Source organism: Mobula birostris, chromosome 3 (genome assembly GCF_030028105.1).
Source record: "Mobula birostris isolate sMobBir1 chromosome 3, sMobBir1.hap1, whole genome shotgun sequence".
Lineage (NCBI taxonomy): Eukaryota > Metazoa > Chordata > Chondrichthyes > Myliobatiformes > Myliobatidae > Mobula > Mobula birostris.
The window spans coordinates 217,021,544-217,036,589 of NC_092372.1; positions in this window are offsets into that span (position 1 = coordinate 217,021,544).

Consider the following 15,046-nt stretch of genomic DNA (forward strand, 5'->3'; position numbering starts at 1 on the left):
TAGAGCAGTGGGACAGTGGCCTGCCAGACCTCATTTAATGCACATTAAAGAGTGTTCCACACTGCCAACCACACAAGCTACTCTTTACCCTCCAGCAAACAAGAAATCCCTTCATGCAGTACTAAGATAACAAAACATGAATTCCTTTCAAGCCTTGAGTCAAATGGGGCAGACTGGTAGATGGTAGACATGCCATCTGGCCCCATTCTTCAAACATCTGATACGTTCTGGGACTGACATGGCACTAAGTGTTAATCCAGCGCTGCTTAAATTAGGCTCAGCTGATGTCTCCCTCTCGATGTGGTCAGAGACAATCCCGACCCGTCCAGGACTCCGGAAATGAACGTGGGACAGATGCACTTTCTTCAGCCGCTTGTTTCAAAGTGTCAGAGGAAGTGACACCCAGACGTAGACAGGTTGATTTAGTCATAGTTATAGAGTGATAGAACACTACAGCCCAACTAGTCCATGCTGCACATTTACTCTGCTTAGTCCCCTCCATACTCCTCCCATCCATATACTTATCCAAACTTCTCTTAAATGCTGAACTCAAACCCGAGTCCACCACTTCTGCTGGCAGCTCACTCCACACTCCCACCACCCTCTGAGTGAAGATGTCTCCCCTCATGTTCCCCTTAAATGTTTCACCTTTCACTCTTACCCTATGACCTCTAGTTCTAGTTTCACCCAACCTCAGTGGGGAAAAAGGCCTGCATGCAACTACCCTACTTACACCCCTCATAATTTTTTTAAATTATTATTTATTGAGACACAGCACAGAATAGGCTCTTCTGACCCACCGGGCCACACTTCCCAGCAATTCCCCAACTTAATCTGAGCCTAATCACGGGACAATTTATAATGACCAGTTAACCTACCAACAGGTACATCTTTGAACTGTGGGAGGAAACCGGAGTAGCAGGAGGAAACCCATGTGGTCACAGAGGGAACGTTCAAACTCCTTAAAGGCAGCGTTGGGAATTGAACCTGGGTCACTGGTACTGTAAAGTGCTGTGCTAACCCCTCCAGTACTGTGCTGCCCTAATTTTATATATCTCTATCAAATCTCCGCTCATGCTCCTGCACTCCAGGGATTAGAATCCTAATTACTGTGATTAAAACTCCTTTAATCCAGAACCCACTGCACTTTGTTAGAGCCAGACTAGCAGAATTTCCGAACGATTGAATGACTACTTCCAAAAGGACTTTTATTCCATTTATACCGTAAATGGTGGGGCCCTGGAGAGTATTGTAGAGCAGAGGTCCTAGGAGTGCAGAAAAATAGTTCTGAGAAATAGCGACATGGGTAGACAAGATGCTGAAGAAGGTGTGTGGCATACTTGCTTTCACTGGTCACAATATTGTGATACAAGGCATTGTTAAGGCCACATTTGGAGTACTGATTCAGTTCTGATGAATGGTCTCCATCCACAATATCACTGTTTACTTCCCTTCATAGATGTTGCCTGACCTGAGTTTCTCCAGTATTTTGTGTGTGTATCGCTCAAGATTTCTAGCATCTACAGAATCTCTTGTGTCTTTGGAGTACTGTGTACAGTTCTGGGTGACCTGTGATAGGAGAGATGTCACTTAACCGGAAAAGGGAAAAAAAAAGATTCACAAGGATATTACTGGAACTGTAAGGCTCAGATTACAAGGAAAGATTGGATAAGATGTGGCTTTTTTTCTCCCTGGAATGTAGGAAGCTTTGGTATATACTGTAAATCACGAGGGTATAGGTAAGGTAGATTGAACCTCACAATCTATCTCATTACAAGACCAAAGACCATAAACCATAGGAATAGAATTGTACAGTTCAGCCCATCAAGTCTGCTCTGCCATTCTAACACGGCTAATTTATTTTCCCTCTCATTCTCCTGCCTTCTCCTTGTAACCTTTTACACCCTGACTAATCAAGGACCTATTAATCTCTGCTATAAACATATCCAATGACTTGGCCTCCATAGGCGTATGTGGCAATGAATTCCACAGATTCATCACCCTCTGGCTAAAGAAGTTCCACCTTGTCCCTGTTTACTGAAGCTGCACATCCTTCATTATAGGAAATGTCCTCTCCACATCTACTCTATCTAGGCCTTTCAAAAGTTTTCTATGAGACTACTCCCCACACCCACGACCTCCCCAGCGAGTACTGTACAATAACTTGCAGCTTGTTGTCACAGTCTTTTCTCCATAGTAGGGGACTCCAAAACTAGAGGGCGAAGGTTAAAACTGAGAGGGGAAAGATTTAAAGGGGACTTCAGGGGCAAGTTTATTACACATTATATGGAATGACCTGCCCGAGGAAGGTAGGTTAACAACATCAAAAAGACATTTGGATGGGTAAATGGATAGGAAAGGTTTAGAGAGGTCTGGTAAACTGGTCCTGTCCCATGATCCTCTCGTATCCCTTTTGCCTATCACCTGTCCAGCTCTTGGCTCCATCCCTCCCCCTCCTGTCTTCTCCTATCATTTTGGATCTCCCCCTCCCCCTCCAACTTTCAAATCCCTTACTCACTCTTCCTTCAGTTAGTCCTGACGAAGGGTCTCGGCCTGAAACGTCGACTGCACCTCTTCCTAGAGATGCTGCCTGGCCTGCTGCGTTCACCAGCAACTTTGATGTGTGCTGCTTGAATTTCCAGCATCTGCAGAATTCCTGTTGTCTGGTAAACTGGTTATTTGTTTCATTATTGTCACATGTACCGAGGTACAGTGAAAACCACGTCTTTGTAAACTGTCCATGCAGATCAATTCATTACAACAGTGCATTGAGGTAATAACAGAATGCAGAATAAAGTGTTACAGCTACAGAGAGTGCAGACAGGAATGTACAGTGTCAAAAGGAGGTAGATTGTAATGCCAAAAGCCCATCTTGTACTTGGGATCTATTTACTAGTGTGATAACAAGGGTTAGAAGCTGTCCTTGAGCCTGTTGGTACGTGCTTTCAGGCTTTTGTATCTTCTGCCTGATGGGAGGGGGAGAAGAGAGAATGTCTGGGAAGGGGTCTAAATGTAAACTGCTTAGATTGCTATTTTGGCTGGCTTGGATGAGTTGGGCTGGAAAGACTGTTTCTAAGCCATAGGAGCTGATAACTGCATTTCCTTCAAATACAGAAGGAAACACTAGAGATATTCTCCAGGTCAGGCAGCATCTGCGGGGAGAGAAGCAGAGTTAATGCTTCAGGTCAGTGAGAAACATAGAAACATAGAAAATAGGTGCAGGAGTAGGCCATTCGGCCCTTCGAGCCTGCACCGCCATTTATTATGATCATGGCTGATCATCCAACTCAGAACCCTGCCCCAGCCTTCCCTCCATACCCCCTGATCCCCGTAGCCACAAGGGCCATATCTAACTCCCTCTTAAATATAGCCAATGAACTGGCCTCAACTGTTTCCTGTGGCAGAGAATTCCACAGATTCACCACTCTCTGTGTGAAGAAGTTTTTCCTAATCTCGGTCCTAAAAGGCTTCCCCTTTATCCTCAAACTGTGACCCCTCGTTCTGGACTTCCCCAACATCGGGAACAATCTTCCTGCATCTAGCCTGTCCAATCCCTTTAGGATTTTATACGTTTCAATCAGATCCCCCCTCAATCTTCTAAATTCTAACGAGTACAAGCCGAGTTCATCCAGTCTTTCTTCATATGAAAGTCCTGCCATCCCAGGAATCAATCTGGTGAACCTTCTTTGTACTCCCTCTATGGCAAGGATGTCTTTCCTCAGATTAGGGGACCAAAACTGCACACAATACTCCAGATGTGGTCTCACCAAGGCCTTGTACAACTGCAGTAGTACCTCCCTGCTCCTGTACTCAAATCCTCTTGCTATAAATGCCAGCATACCATTCGCCTTTTTCACCGCCTGCTGTACCTGCATGCCCACTTTCAATGACTGGTGTATAATGACACCCAGGTCTCCCCTTTTCCTAATCAGCCACCATTCAGATAATAATCTGTTTTCCTATTTTTGTCACCAAAGTGGATAACTTCACATTTATCCACATTAAATTGCATCTGCCATGAATTTGCCCACTCACCCAACCTATCCAAGTCACTCTGCATCCTCTTAGCATCCTCCTCACAGCTAACACTGCCACCCAGCCTTGTGTCATCCGCAAACTTGGAGATGCTGCATTTAATTCCCTCATCCAAGTCATTAATATATATTGTAAACAACCGGGGTCCCAGCACTGAGCCTTGCGGTACCCCACTAGTCACTGCCTGCCATTCTGAAAAGGTCCCGTTTATTCCCACTCTTTGCTTCCTGTCTGCCAACCAATTCTCTATCCACATCAATACCTTACCCCCGATACCATGTGCTTTAAGTTTGTACACTAATCTCCTGTGTGGGACCCTGTCAAAAGCCTTTTGAAAATCCAGATATACCACAACCACTGGTTCTCCCCTATCCACTCTACTAGTTACATCCTCAAAAAATTCTATGAGATTCGTCAGACATGATTTTCCTTTCACAAATCCATGCTGACTTTGTCCGATGATTTCACCGCTTTCTAAATGTGCTGTTATCACATCTTTGATAACTGACTCCAGCAGTTTCCCCACCACCGATGTTAGGCTAACCGGTCTATAATTCCCCGGTTTCTCTCTCCCTCCTTTTTTAAAAAGTGGGGTTACATTAGCCACCCTCCAATCCTCAGGAACTAGTCCAGAATCTAACGAGTTTTGAAAAATTATCACTAATGCATCCACTATTTCTTGGGCTACTTCCTTAAGCACTCTGGGATGCAGACCATCTGGCCCTGGGGATTTATCTGCCTTCAATCCCTTCAATTTACCTAACACCACTTCCCTACTAACATGTATTTCGCTCAGTTCCTCCATCTCACTGGACCCTCTGTCCCCTACTATTTCTGGAAGATTATTTATGTCCTCCTTAGTGAAGACAGAACCAAAGTAATTATTCAATTGGTCTGCCATGTCCTTGCTCCCCATAATCAATTCACCTGTTTCTGTCTGTAGGGGACCTACATTTGTCTTTACCAGTCTTTTCCTTTTTACATATCTATAAAAGCTTTTACAGTCAGTTTTTATGTTCCCTGCCAGTTTTCTCTCATAATCTTTTTTCCCCTTCCTAATTAAGCCCTTTGTCCTCCTTTGCTGAACTCTGAATTTCTCCCAGTCCTCAGGTGAGCCACTTTTTCTGGCTAATTTGTATGCTTCTTCTTTGGAATTGATACTATCCCTAATTTCTCTTGTCAGCCACAGGTGCACTACCTTCCTTGATTTATTCTTTTGCCAAACTGGGATGAACAATTGTTGTAGTTCATCCATGCAATCTTTAAATGCTTGCCATTGCATATCCACCGTCAATCCTTTAAGTGTTATTTGCCAGTCTATCTTAGCTAATTCACGTCTCATACCTTCAAAGTTACCCCTCTTTAAGTTCAGAACCTTTGTTTCTGAATTAACTATGTCACTCTCCATCTTACGAAGAATTCCACCATACTATGGTCACTCTTACCCAAGGGGCCTCTCACGACAAGATTGCTAATTAACCCTTCCTCATTGCTCAAAACCCAGTCCAGAATAGCCTGCTCTGTAGTTGGTTCCTCGACATGTTGGTTCAAAAAACCATCCCGCATACATTCCAAGAAATCCTCTTCCTCAGCACCCTTACCAATTTGGTTCACCCAATCCACATGTAGATTGAAGTCACCCATTATAACTGCTGTTCCTTTATTGCACACATTGCACACAAGTATTGCAAGTGTTTTGGAACTGTAACCTCTGTTGTAAATGGAAAATCCAGCGGCCAACATGTGAACAGCAAGATCCCACCAATAGCGACTGAGTAATGGTCTATAAAATGACAAGGGGCTTCCCCTAATCTGAGGAAAGACATCCTTGCCATAGAGGGAGTACAAAGAAGGTTCACCAGATTGATTCCTGGGATGGCAGGACTTTCATATGAAGAAAGACAGGATGAACTGGGCTTGTAATTGTTGGAATTTAGAAGATTGAGGGGGGATCTGATTGAAACGTATAAGATCCTAAAGGGATTGGACAGGCTAGATGCAGGAAGATTGTTCCCGATGTTGGGGAAGTCCAGAACGAGGGGTCACAGTTTGAGGATAGAGGGGAAGCCTTTTAGGACCGAGATTAGGAAAAACTTCTTCACACAGAGAGTGGTGAATCTGTGGAATTCTCTGCCACAGGAAACAGTTGAGGCCAGTTCATTGGCTATATTTAAGAGGGAGTTAGATATGGCCCTTGCGGCTACGGGGGTCAGGGGGTATGGAGGGAAGGCTGGGGCGGGGTTCTGAGTTGGATGATCAGCCATGATCATAATAAATGGCGGTGCAGGCTCGAAGGGCCGAATGGCCTACTCCTGCACCTATTTTCTATGTTTCTATGTTTCCTTCACCCCATCAGCGGCCTGGCCTGCTCAGATAACGTTGATTGGAGGTTAAATATCGGCCAGGATTCAATAGATATTTCACCTCCACCCTTCGTTCCTCTGAGAAGTTGCCATGGGATATTACACTGAGCTGTCATCTGAGATGGTGGCCTGATCTGCTATGCAAGACTAGATTACGTGATCAGTCAGTACCCTTAATCTTCCCTGGTGAATGTACTGCATAGATGAGGTAGGCTTGTGGGAGGGGCAGGTTGGAATGTTGGGGAGTGGAGGACAGAACATAGCGCACAGAATGTAGCATACAGACCGTAACACATAGCACGCAGTGCACAGGATGTAGCACATGGTACCTAGTGTAATTGACTTTATTTCTTACATCCTTCACATACATGAGGAGTATAAATCTTTACGTTACATTTCCATCTAAATGTACAATGTACAATCATAGTAATTTATAATAATTTATAATAAATAGAACAGTCAAGGTAATATAGAGTACACTCAAATCAGCATGAGTTCATCAGTGTGATGGCCTGTTGGAAGAAGCTGTCCCCGAGCCTGTTGGTCCTGCCCTGGCTTTTATGCTGCGGTACCGCTTCCCAGATGGTAGCAGCTGGAATAGATTGTGGTTGGGATGGTTTGGGTCCCCAATGATCCTATGGGCCCTTTTTACACACCTGTCCTTGTAAATGTCCTGAATCATGGGAAGTTCACATCTACAGATGCGCTGGACTGTCCACACCACTCTCTGCAGAGTCCTGTGATTGAGGGAAGTACAGTTCCCATACCCAGCAGTGATGCAGCCAGTCAGGATACTCTGAATTGTGCCCCTGTAGATAGGTCTTAGGATTTAGGGGCCCATACCAAACTTCCTCAACCGTCTGAGGTGAAAGAGGCGCTGTTGTGCCTTTTTCACCACACAGCTGGTGTGTACAGACTACGTGAGGTCTTTGATGATGTGGATGCCGAGGAACTTGAAGCTGTTTACTCTCTCTGCTCCAGATCCATCGATGTCAATAGGAGTTAGCCTGTCTCCATTCCTACTGTGATCCACAACCAGCTCCTTTGTTTTTGTGACATTGAGGGAGAGGTCTTCTTGACATCACTGTGTCAGGGAGAATGTGGGATGTAGGACACAGAATGTAGCACATGGAGCATAGTACAGCACAGGCAGCACTTGGCCCAAGGTGTTGTGCTGACCTACAGTATATAAACCTACTCCACTATCAATCTAACTTCCTACACAGCCCATAACCCTTCATTGTTCTTACAACTCTGTACCTATCTAAGAGTTATAAATGTCCCTAATGTATTAGCTCTTACCACCACCTCTGCCAGTGCATTCCAGGTACCCACAACTCTGTGTGTGTATATATAAATAAATACAACCTCTGACATCTCCCCTAAACTTTCCTCCACTCGCCTTAAATGTATGTCCTCTGGTATTATACATCACTGCTCTGGAAATGGCACTGGCTGTCCATTCTATTTATGCCTCTCATAATCCGATACATTTCCATCAAGTTACCTCACAATCTCTGTAGCTCACTCAGCCTTTCCTCATAAGACCATAAGACATAGGAGCAGGATTAGGCCATTTGGCCCGTCATTGCTGTTCCTCTATTTGATCCTGACTGATTTATTTTCCCCCTCAATCTCATTCTCCTGCCTTCTCCCTGTAACTTTTGACACCCTGACTAATCAAGAACATATCAACCTTGGCTTTAAATATGTCAAATGCTTTGGCCTCCCCAGCCATCTGTGGCAATGAGTTCCACGGATTCACCACCCTTTGGCTAAAAAAAAACCCTCCATTTTTGTTTTAAGGGGGAATCCTCCTATTCTGAGTCTGTGTCCTCTGGTCCCAGACTCCCCCACTATAGGAAACATCCTGTCCACTCTTTCTAGGCTTTTAAATATTTGGTAGTTTTCAATGTGATCCCCCTGCTTATTCTTCTAAACTCCAGCAAGTGCAGGCCCAGATCCATCAAACTCTCCTCACATGTTAACCCTTTCATTCCCAGGATCATTTTTGTAAACCTTCTCTGGACCCACTCCAATGTCAGAGCATCCCTTCTTAGATATGGGCCAAAAACTGCTCACAGTACTCCAAATGTGGTCTGACCAATGCCTTATAAAGCCTCAGCACATAAAAGAATGCTTTTATATTCTGCCCCTCTTGAAATGAATGCGAACATTGTATCTCCCATAAGCAGAAATTCCTCATAAACAGAGGTGTACTGATAAACTGACCTCTATCAAGCTGAGTTGATAGACATCTACAAGATAAGAGGCATAGATAGAGTGGACAGCCAGTGGCTTTTTCCCGAGGTGGAAATGGCTCATACCAGGGGGTGTAAATTTAAAGTGATTGGAGGAAATTACAGGGAGGATGTCAGAGGGAGGTTTTTTACACGGAGAGTGGTACGGGTGCATGGTATGTGCTGCCAGGGGAGTGGTAGAGGTAAGAGACTCTTAGAAGACATATGGATGATAGAAAAATAAAGGGTTATGTAAGAGTGGAGAGTTAGATTGATCTTAGTGTCAGTTATAAGGACGGCACAACACTGTGGGCTGAAGGGCCTGTACTGTGTTGTAATGTTTAATATTCAGTGTTCCCTTCGCCCCACCAACTCACTGGGCAAGATCAGAGGAGACATGGGGAGGATGTTTCTTGTTGTGTAGGGCCAGAGAACGCAGCCTCAGAATAGAAGGGCGTCCCTTTAGAACAGAGATGAGGAGAAATTTATTTCACCAGAGGGTGGTGAATCTGTGGAATTCATCGCCACAGACAGCTGTGGAGGCCAAGTCACTGGATACATTTAAAGCAGAGGTTGATATTTTCTTGATTACTAAGGGAGTCAAAGATTATGAAGAAAAAGCAGGAGAATGGAATTGAGTGGGGTAATAAGTCAGCCATGATGTTATGGTGGAGCAGAATCAATGGGCAGAATGGCCTAATTCTGCTCCTAAGTCTTATGGTCTTGTGGTTTTAAGTCGGCCATCTAATGTTACGACCCTTTCAGCACAGGCTGCTGCCATTCCATGGATATTAATCATGGTGTCGCGGCAGCTGGTGTCCATGGGCATGTGAAACAGGTGCCTGACGGAGATCGGTTATTGCTGGGTGGGCTGCTTAGGCAAGAGGCCAGGTGGTGACCTCTGAGCACCAGAGGAAGTCAACACTTCCTTCAGAAGGGAGGCTGGGTGAGAGACAGAAGCTCAGAAAGAACTGACTGAGGCATCTTGTAGTGCCATGGTCCACACAAGCTCAACCCCCTTCCAGATCTGCCTGTTGATCACCCCTGCTTCCTCCACTCCATCAGTGCCAGATGTATCTTCAGCTGCCTGGGACCCAGCACTGTTCCTGCCTTCCTAAACCTCACCACCTCTCCATCCCTGTCTGCACGTAAAGACTGCCTTTGAGTGGTCTCACACATGCAGGCAGCATCCCATTCTCCTCCTCTTCCCTGTATTTCATGGCCCACTGTCCTCTCCCACTCCTTAGGTTACATACAAAATTATAGAAATTACTTCCATTAATTTCTCCTTTTTCTTTTTTCTCTTTGTCCATTCCACAATCTGATTCCCTCTTACCCCTACTCTTCTCCTCAAAAGCTCATCAGCTCCCTCTGGTTCCCCTCTTCTTTCCCTTTTTCCCATGGACCACTGCCCACTACTATCAGATTTATTCCTCTCCAACCCTTTATCTCTTCCACCTATCACCCCCCCCCGAGTTTCTCACTTCACCCAACCGTCCCCCTCACCTTGTTTCACCTGTCAGCTGCCACCTTGTACTCCCTACTGCCTCCACCCCTCCTCCCCACCTTTTCCTTCTGGCTTCTGCCCCCTTCCTTTTCAGCGCAAGTGTTTATTCATTGCCTGACCTGCAGAGTTCCTCCAGCACTTTGTGTGTGTTGCTTTGGATTTCCTGCATGGTCACAGTCCTGTCCCCAGGCTAGGTAAGTTTAATACTCCAGGACATTGGCTTAATGTGAGAGGGGAGGATTTAAAAAGGACATGAGGAGCAACTGATTCACACACAGGACGTTGGTTTTGTGGAATTAGGTGTTAGAAGTGGATAAAGTGTTTAAAAGATATTTAGACAGGTATGTGGATAAGAAAGGTTTAGAGGACTATGGGACAAACACTGATAAATGAGACCAGATCAGTTAGAGAGCTTGGACAAGTTGAGTTGAAAGACCTGTTTCCACGCTGTTTAACTGTGATTCACTGACTTTGTGACCAACAGAGCTTAATGTTCTCCATATATTTGTCTAGATTGCTGATGATGTTCCAGTCAAAGGCCTGGCACATTTCTCTAGTTGTCAGATTGCATTGGAAAGGGTGCAGAGGAGATTCACCAGGACATTGCCTGGGACGGATCATTTCTATTATAAAGAGAGAATGGAAAGGCTGGGTTCACTTTCTCTGGAACGGAGAAGACTTAGGGGTGATGTTAGGGTTCCTTAAGGTTGTTATAGCCAGGGGTGGTAGTGGGGATAAGCTCCCAATACCTATTAACTGCTCCCACTACCTATTAAAGCTCCCAATGGTGTGGGTCTCAAATAGCCTCTGACAACTAAGTCCAGCTTCGGACCTTCGCATGTCCGAAGTTGCTAAGTCTGGCAGGACCATTTCTACTGTCAGGGGAAGGAGCAAAGGTGGGCTACTGGTGCCTTTGGGTAGACAGGACTTGTCAGCCGTGATTAGCAGCTATTTAGGTAAAGGAAAACTCTGATCTCAAATGTCCGCTGCCTGGCAGCTATACCCACTCATGGGAAAGGCTGCGGGAGTAAACCCTGAGGAAAAATCCAGAGCTGGAGTCCCTAAGGCAGTCCTACGTTGGGTTCAACGTGGACTGGCAACTCCTTTGATCCCGCTAGTGCCAGTCTGTCTCTGCCATTTCTTTGGATTCATCAGCTGCGTGGAGAGGGAAAGTTTGTTACACAGGCACAGCTTGCTCTCCCATATCGTACTGCCTTGGCTGCGTATAATGTAGACAGCTGGGACGCAACATTCATTGCAAACCCTGACTCAAGGAGGGCCTCAAGAGGGTAGATAGCAAAAAATATTTTTCCTGTAGCGGGGATGTCTAAGACAAGAGGCCATAGGTTTAAGGTGAAAGGTGGGTGATCTAGAGGGGGATTACTTTAAAAGAGAGCGTTTGGAGTCTGAAGCACACTGTCTGACAATACTCCCATAACATCTCAGAACTACCTTGATAAGTACTTGAATGTGAATTTTAAGAGCTCTTGAAGGAAGTCATTACGTCATTAACTAATGAGTTAAATGAAGCGTTTCAAACCCTGAGCAAAACTGAGCTCTTTGTCATGTGCCCACCTGTGCCACGATAGAGTGTGACCAAGGCACACGAGACTGCGGTTCCTGGCAATCTGCTGGGGAAGCTCAGTGGGTTGAGCAGCCTCTGTGGAGGGGGTGGGGGAAGAAATTGTCGACATGTGTGGTTGAGACCCTACACCGGGAGATCAAGACATGCAGGTTGGTGGATAGACAGATAGATAGATGAGCTTTATTTGTCACATGTACATCGAAGCATACAGTGAAAAGTGTTGTTTTGTGTCGGGAGGTGCTGGGGGCCGCCCGCAAGTGTTGCCGTGTTTCCGGCACCAACCTAAGCCATACATCGTGTGGGAGGAAACAGGAGCATCCTGGGGAAAACGTACAAACTCCTTACAAACAGCGACAGAAATTGAACCTAGATCGCTGGTACTGTAAAACATCACACTAACAGTTACCATGCCACCCACAGTAGGATAATTGACCACTGCAAATTGACCCTGGGGTGTAGGTGAAGGGTAGAGTCAAGGAAGAGTGGGTGGGAATGGGACGAGAATTGGTTCCAAGGCAAGTCAGTTGGGAATTCGAGTGCTCTGAGAGCTGACAGCTTCTTTCTGGCCAGCTGGCAGGGTGAAGTCACTCGACGGGTCAGATAGCCTCCTTTCATATCACATGGAAATATGGATCATGGAGACTGAATATAATTCCAGTTCCCAGGATGCTGCATGGATTACAGAGCATATCTAATCTTGCATTGTTTCTCTTTGGACTGAAGAAGGATGAGAGGTGACCTGATAGAGGTGCACAAGGTGATTAGAGGCATAGATAGAGAGGAAAGCCAGAGACTTTTCCCTAGGGTGGCAATAGCTGGTACAAGAGAACACTAATTTAAGCAGATTGGAGGAAAAAATAGGTGGGATATCAGAGGTAGGCTTCTTTTTACACAGAGTGGAATGCACTGTCAGGGGTGATGATAGAGACAGACACATTAGGGACATTTAAGAGACTCTTAGATAGAAACATAGAAAATAGGTGCAGGAGTAGGCCATTCGGCCCTTCGAGCCTGCACCGCCATTCAGTACTATCATGGCTGATCATCCAACTCAGAACCCTGTACCTGCCTTCTCTCCATACCCCCTGATCCCTTTAGCCACAAGGGCCATATCTAATTCCCTCTTAAAGATAGCCAATGAACTGGCCTCAACTGTTTCCTGTGGCAGAGAATTCCACAGATTCACCACTCTCTGTGTGAAGAAGTTTTTCCTCACCTCGGTCCTGAAAGGCTTCCCCTTTGTCCTCAAACTGTGACCCCTCGTTCTGGACTTCCCCAACATCGGGAACAATCTTCCTGCATCTAGCCTGCCCAATCCCTTTGGAATTTTATACGTTTCAATCAGATCCCCCCTCAATCTTCTAAATTCCAGCGAGTATAAGCCTAGTCGATCCAGTCTTTCATCATATGAAAGTCCTGCCATCCCAGGAATCAATCTGGTGAACCTTCTTTGTACTCCCTCTGTGGCAATAATGTCTTTCCTCAGATTAGGGGACCAAAACTGCACACAATACTCCAGGTGTGGTCTCACCAAGGCCTTGTACAACTGCAGTAGTACCTCCCTGCTCCTGTACTCAAATCCTCTTGCTATGAATGCCAGCATACCATTTGCCTTTTTCACCACCTGCTGTACCTACATGCCCACTTTCAATGACTGGTGTATAATGACACCCAGGTCTCGTTGCACCTCCCCTTTTCCTAATCCGCCACCATTCAGATAATAATCTGTTTTCCTGTTCTTGCCACCAAAGTGGATAACCTCACATTTATCCACATTAAATTGCATCTGCCATGAATTTGCCCACTCACCTAACCTATTCAAGTCACCCTGCATCCTCTTAGCATCCTCCTCACAGCTAACACTGCCGCCCAGCTTTGTGTCATCCGCAAACTTGGAGATGCTGCATTTAATTTCCTCGTCTAAGTCATTAAGCACATGGATGATAGAAAAATGGAGGGTTATGTGTGAGGGAAGGGTTACATTGATCTTAGAGTAGGTTAAAAGGTTGGCACAACATTGTGGGGTGAAGTGTCTATACTGTGTTGTAATGTCCTATGTTGTATTCTCTATGTTCCCACAAGCATCCAGAAATAACTGCCCTGAGTCATACACACGAATCTGAGGTGTCCCAAGACTGAATGAACACCTCCCGGGATAGGAGGTGGTGGTTGCTGAGCCCCCCTCCATCGGCTGTCTTGTGACTCACGCCACTGTTGCTAGGTCTGAGCTTGACTCAGGCTGCTGGATCACCCAGGACCTCCCAACGCAGCTCTCTACTGCCCTGGTCCACGAAGAGAGTGACTGTCAGGTGGCTTCATCCTACTAGCTGTCCAGAAAGAAGGTGGCAGGTCCACACAATAGAGTTACAGAGCAGTACAACACAGAAATAGGCCCTTCGGCCCATCTAGTCTGTGCCAACCAGTTTTTCTGCCAAGTCCTATCGACTTCCATACACCTCCCATCCACGTATTTATCTAAACTTCTCCTAAATGGTATAATCAAACCTGCATCCATCATTTCCTCTGGCTCATTCCACACTCAATGCCACCCTCTGAGTGAAGAAGTTCCCCTTCAGATTCCCCCTACATATTTCACCTTTCACCCTAAACCTATGACCTCTACCTCTAGCCTCACCCAACTTCAGTGAAAAAGCCTGCTTGCATTTACCCTATCTATACCCTCACAATTTGATAAACCTTTATCAGAACACCCCTTATTCTCCTGTGCTCTTCCCTATAGCTTAAGTCATCACTTCCCAACAACATCCTTGTAAATTTTCTCTGCTTATTGATATGTTTCCTGTAGATAGATGACCAGACTAACACACAGTACTCCAAAATTTGGCCTCACCACTATCTTATACAACTTGAATGTAACATCCCAACTCCTGCACTGATTACTCTGATTTATGAAGGACAACAAACCAACAAAGGCTAAGTAGATTAGACCGCTGCTCCCTGGAGCTTGGCTGGGGTCCCAGCAGCGACGGCTAGCTGTTGTTAGACTCCGGAGTGGCTGAGTGTGGTGATGGTTGTAATGTAACCCAGACAGAGCGGTGCCAGGCAGGAGCTGGGCATCTGATTCATTCACTAGGCATCGTATCAGGGTGGTGAGCCTCCACTCTGGAATGCCCAGACACTGCTTCTGCTCCAGCAGGTGGTACGTGTCCCTGACTCATCATCTGCTGTTTTACTTGGTACTTTGTGATGGCTGTTTACTCACTTAAGCCCATCATCCCTACTGGGGCGTTGGCTACTGCCGGCAGCTCACCAGGGCCCTCTGTTATGGAACAGTTCTTCAAGCTGTCCTTGGGTG